Below are 5,867 nucleotides of genomic sequence, written 5' to 3'. Positions count from 1 at the left end.
GAGAGGGTGCCTTCACACACCTATTCGGTGTGGAATATCTTCCCCAGCGCCTCTGCGAAAAGCGCATTCAAAAACAACAACCAAAGTCGCTTTCCCTTCCCTGCAATGGCTGGAGCAGCAGCAGCAGAAGAGAGAGAAAATAGTCTCATGGGGTCAGAGGAATGGCAGTGGAGCGATCTATGAATTTCAGCCAGGTCTGTCTCCCAATTGAACATTATTACTCTCGGCGCGCCACGGTTTCCGCGACAGCAGCAGCATCATGATGTTGCGTCTATTGTAAGTCCGGAACCGGGTTATTCGGCTGTTCGCGAACAGTCGGGTTTTAACCTTGCCTAACAAACGATCAAACAACTTCCACTCTCGAGGTGCGGCGGTGACTGTCCTATCGTCCGCTCTGCTGGATTGCACTATTTCACTATATTAAGGAGAGGGTGCCTTCACACACCTATTCGGTGTGGAATATCTTCCGCCCCCAGCGGCCGGCGCCTCTGTAAGCGCGGCATTCAAAAACAACAACCAAAGTTGCCGTCGCTTTCCCTGCCCTGCAATGGCTGGAGCAGCAGCAGCAGCAGAAGAAGAAGAAGAGAGAGAAAAAATAGTCTCATGGGGTCAGAGGAATGGCAGTGGGCGCGATCTATAATTTCACTAGCCAGGTCTGTCTCCCAATTGAACATTATTACTCTCGGCGCACGTCGCCACCACGGTTTCCGCGACAGCAGCATCATGATGTTGCGTCTATTGTAAGTCCGGAACCGGGTTATTCGGCTGTTCGCGAACAGTCAGGTTTTAACCTTGCCTAACAAACGATCAAACAACTTCCACTCGAGGTGCGCGGTGACTGTCCTATCGTCCGCTCTTGTATGCTGGATTGCACTATTTCACTATATTAAGGGAGAGGGTGCCTTCACACATATTCGATGTGAAATATCTTCCGCCCCCAGCGGAGCGCGGCGCCTCTGCAAAACGCATTCAAAAACAACAACCAAAATTTTCCTCTCCTGCCCTGCAATGGCTGGAGCAGAAGGAGAGCGAGAGAAGAATAGTCTCATTGGGTCAGAGGAATGGCAGTGGAGCGGGCTAATGGCGAGTAGGCTCGCGATCTATCAATTACACTAGCCAGGTCGCTCTCCCTATTGAACATTATTACTCTCTCACGTCGCCACTGCGGTTTCGCAGCAGCATCATCATGATGTTGCATCCCCAATTAGTCCGGAACCGGGTTATTCGGCTGTCTGCGAACAGTCCGGTTTTAACCTTACCCAACATCCACTCTCGGTGCGGTACGGTGAATGTATCGTCCGACCTTGTATGCTGGATTGCACTATTTCACTATATTAAGGGGAGAGGGTGCCTTCACACATATTCGGTGTGAAATATCTTCCGCCCCCAGCGGAGCGCGGCGCCTCTGCGAGCGCGGCATTCAAAAACAACAACCAAAATTGCCGTCGCTTCCCTGCAATGGCTGGAGCAGAAGGAGAGAGAGAGATTTTAGTCTCATTGGATCAGGATGGCAGTGGAGCGGGCTTATGGCGTAGGCTCGCGCTCTATCAATTACACTTGCCAGGTCTCTCTTCCGTTTGGACATTATTTACTCCGTCTCTCTCTCTCTCTCGGCGCACACGTCGCCACCTACTAGTTTCCGTCACGGCCTTTCAGTCCGGGCCCCCGCCTTGCTGCCCCCTTAGCGGACTTGCGTTGGCTGATCACCCCGTCTTCGCGTCTGTGCCGGCCTTCAATGCAGCGCCCACCGTCTCTTGACCGAGATTCATTGCACTATTCCGCGCGGCTACCCTAAATAGACAACGCTCATGGTTCAACACGACCAGGGCGCAGTCTGGGAGCCGAGTATACTAAAAGAGAGTTTAGCAGCCAAAACTCGTCAAAAGCACACGGGTTACCCCATCACCTAACAACGATGATGGCGGTTCCCACCGTGAAATACACAACCTAACCAATATTGGGCGACGATGGCGCTCATGAGCCGTCCCCACAAACAGTAAGAAGAAGAGGGAGGAGATGGGCCAATGTCTTATGCCTCGCTGGGGCAAAGAGAAGAAGAGCGGATAAGGGAGGAGATTGGCCAACGTGCGTCCTCGCCCAATGTCGGCTGCCTCGCTGGAGCTGGGTAAAGAGGAGAGGAGCGGATAAGGGAGATTGGCACACACGGTGGCGCTGCGCCGAGGATAGAAGAAGGTGCAGTTTGATCTGATCATCTGGTTTGCTATTTCTCTAAGGCCAACGTGCGGTCCCTCGCCCAATGTCGGCTGCCTCTGGGGCAAAGAAGAGGAGAGGATAAGGGAGGAGATTGGCACGGTGGCGCTGCCGAGGATAGCGAGAGAAGGTGCAGTTTGATCTGATCATCTGGTTTGCTATTTCTCTAAGGCCAACGTGCGGTCCCGCCCAATGTCTTCTGCCTCGCTGGGGCAAAGAAGAGGAGCGGATAAGGGAGGAGATTCGCCAACGTGCGGTCCCTCGCCCAATGTCGGCTGCCTCGCTGGAGGGGGCAAGAGGAGCGGATAAGGGAGGAGATTGGCACACACGGTGGCGCTGCCGGCGCCGAGGATAGCAAGAGGTGCAGTTAGATCTGATCATCTGGTTTGCTATTTCTCTAAGGCCAACGTGCGGTCCCTCGCCCAATGTCTTCTGCCTCTCTCTCAATCTCACTATTTTGGCCGCCGTGATAGGCGCCAACAACAGCTACCTGGTTGATCCTGCCAGTAGTCATATGCTTGTCTCAAAGATTAAGCCATGCATGTGTAAGTACAAGCCGATTTAAGGCGAAACCGCGAATGGCTCATTAAATCAGCTATGTTTCATTGGATCTGTAAACCCACTTACTTGGATAACTGTGGCAATTCTAGAGCTAATACATGCAATTGGTCTCTGACCGCAAGGGAAGCGCTTTTATAGTTCAAAACTGGTCGGGCCCCGGTCCGTAACCCACCTGTGGTGAATCTGAATAACTTCGGGCTGAGCGCACGGTCTCCGCACCGCGCCGCTTCTTTCAAGTGTCTGCCTTATCAGCTTTCGATTGTAGGTTATGCGCCTACAATGGCTATAACGGTAACGGGAATCAGGGTTCGATTCCGGAGAGGAGCCTGAGAAACGGCTACCACATCTAAGGAAGGCAGCAGGCACGCAAATTACCCACTCCCGGCGGGGAGGTAGTGACGAAAAATAACGATGTGAGTCTCATCCGAGGCCTCGCAATCGGAATGAGTACACTTTAAATCCTTTAACGAGTATCCATTGGAGGGCAAGTCTGGTGCCAGCAGCCGCGGTAATTCCAGCTCCAATAGCGTATATTAAAGTTGTTGCGGTTAAAAGCTCGTAGTTGGATCTCAGTTCCGGACTGACGGTGCACCGCCCGGTGTTTACTGTCACGCTCGAACAGCCGCCCGCCGGCTCGCACGGGATGCTCTTTGTCGAGTGTCGAGTGGCGGAGAGTTTACTTTGAAAAAATTAGAGTGCTCAGAGCAGGCTATTTGAATGGCCCGAATGGTGATGCATGGAATAATGGAATAGGACCTCGGTTCTATTTTGTTGTTTTCGGAACCAGAGGTAATGACTAATCGGAACAGGCGGGGCATTCGTATTGCGACGCTAGAGGTGAAATTGGACCCGCAGACGAACTACTGCAAAGCATTTGCCAAGGATGTTTTCATTAATCAAGAACGAAAGTTAGAGGTTCGAAGGCGATCAGATACCGCCCTAGTTCTAACCATAAACGATGCCAACTAGCGATCCGCCGGCGTTATTCCCATGACCCGGCGGGCAGCTTCGGAAACCAAAGTCTTTGGGTTCCGGGGAAGTATGGTTAAAGCTGAAACTTAAAGGAATTGACGGAAGGGCACCACCAGGAGTGGAGCCTGCGGCTTAATTTGACTCAACACGGGAAACCTCACCAGGCCCAGACACGGAAGGATTGACAGATTGAGAGCTCTTTCTCGATTCGGTGGGTGGTGGTGCATGGCCGTTCTTAGTTGGTGGAGCGATTTGTCTGGTTAATTCCGATAACGAACGAGACTCTGGCCTACTAAGTAGTCGACGGATCTCCAGAAAATGGTGTCCAGTTCGCAACTTCTTCTTAGAGGATAAGCGGCAATTCTAGCCGCACGAGATTGAGCAATAACAGGTCTGTGATGCCCTTAGATGTTCTGGGCGCCGCACACTGAAGGGATCAACGAGTTTTCCCCCTCCGAGAGGAGCGGGTAACCCGTTCAAAGCCTTTCTTGATAGGGATTGGGGCTTGCAATTGTTTCCCATGAACGAGGAATTCCCAGTAAGTGCAAGTCATCAGCTTGCGCTGACTACGTCCCTGCCCTTTGTACACACCGCCGTCGCTACTACCGATTGAATGATTTAGTGAGGGCCTTCGGACTGGCGCTCTTGGATTGTCGGCCCGTTGCCCGCGAGGTTTCTGGGGTCGTCGCCTCGAGCTGACGGAAAGATGTCCAAACTTGATCATTTAGAGGAAATAAAAGTCGTAACAAGGTTTCCGTGGTGAACCTGCGGAAGGATCATTAACAGAGAGAAGAGGGGCTCTTAAAACTACTACTACTCTCCTGATTTGGGCGGTCTCGGGCTCTGCTCTGGCAACTCCAGCGAAGAGGACAATCCGGCCCCGCACCAAAAATAGGTACCACCACGCTGTAGGTGGACCACACTCGGGCGAGCGCGACCGGAGGAGGAGGACGGACGGGGCTTTGGACGGCTGCCCGTCCGTTCCTTACTACCGGCGAATAAGCCTCTTGACCCAAAAAGAAATTCAAGTGTCAAAAACAACAACAAGCCGTCCGGCCAAACCCAAACCACAAACTTGGGCTATGTCTGTCAAACCCTTTCATTGAGACTCGACCTGTGATGGTTAGTCGCAAAAAGACCAAATGGCAAATACACAACTCTTAACGGGGGATCACTCGGCTCGTGGGTCGATGACCGCAGCAAACTGCGTCGGTATGTGAATCGCAAGAATACCAGATACATCGACAAGTTGAACGCATATTGCGGCGGCGCAGCCATATGAGCTTCGCGCCACTCCTCTCGGTCGGAAATATACATCCATCGGTTGCTGCGAGTTCGGTGCCTGCTGACTGTCTCCCGACACGAGGTAACCCCGAGCTTCCGCCTTGGGGTTTAATCGCCCGCGCCTTGCGGGCGTAAAACAAGCAAGCCTATCACTAGCAAGTCCATGGACTTGGCGCACCCATTCAACCACAACAAAGCGACAGTTGTCGCCCTCGCAAATAACTGGAGGCGGCGCTCTTGCCTGCTGTCCACAGAGACACGAATGGCCGTCGGCCGCTCATGGCTGATGCTGCACATGTTCTAAGAGGCACTCCATCCCACGAAGAGAAACGAAACCGGGTCGGATATCTTTTAAGTAAGCCCCGCCGGAATTTCGTCTATCACCTCGAAAAGAGTGCTTGGCATGCATTGCAGTGGAACCTAAATTGATGAGTGCGCAGTCTACCATGTAGTGGTGCAGGCAGAGATGAGAATGCGGTGACGCCGTGCTCTTCCTCACGCGCTCCTCCACCCTCTCCACGGTCAGGCGGTGTGGTTCTCTTTGAGTTCGCCGAGTCCACGTCTATCTCATGACTGGGAGGAGGCAGGGGAGTTCTCTCTAAACGCGTTAAAGACGGTGTTGCGCCTCATAACGGCGCTCGCCGGGATAGAGCACTAGTTCTGCAGCCGGAAGGCCGCTCACGCCAATTAATACTGCGACTCTCGCTCTCTTTCTCCGGATAAACAAGTGCCACTGCTGTGGCATGCGGAACGGGAAAGAGGTCAAAGACTAAGCGGCAAAGGTGCGGCCGTAAGGGCGGAACACGAGCGTATATGCATTAAAACTGTGTGTGTATATG

This window comes from Homarus americanus, unplaced genomic scaffold (genome assembly GCF_018991925.1).
Source record: "Homarus americanus isolate GMGI-L3 unplaced genomic scaffold, GMGI_Hamer_2.0 scaffold11616, whole genome shotgun sequence".
Taxonomy (NCBI): Eukaryota; Metazoa; Arthropoda; class Malacostraca; order Decapoda; family Nephropidae; genus Homarus; species Homarus americanus.
Note: the sequence above shows the minus strand (reverse complement) of the source record.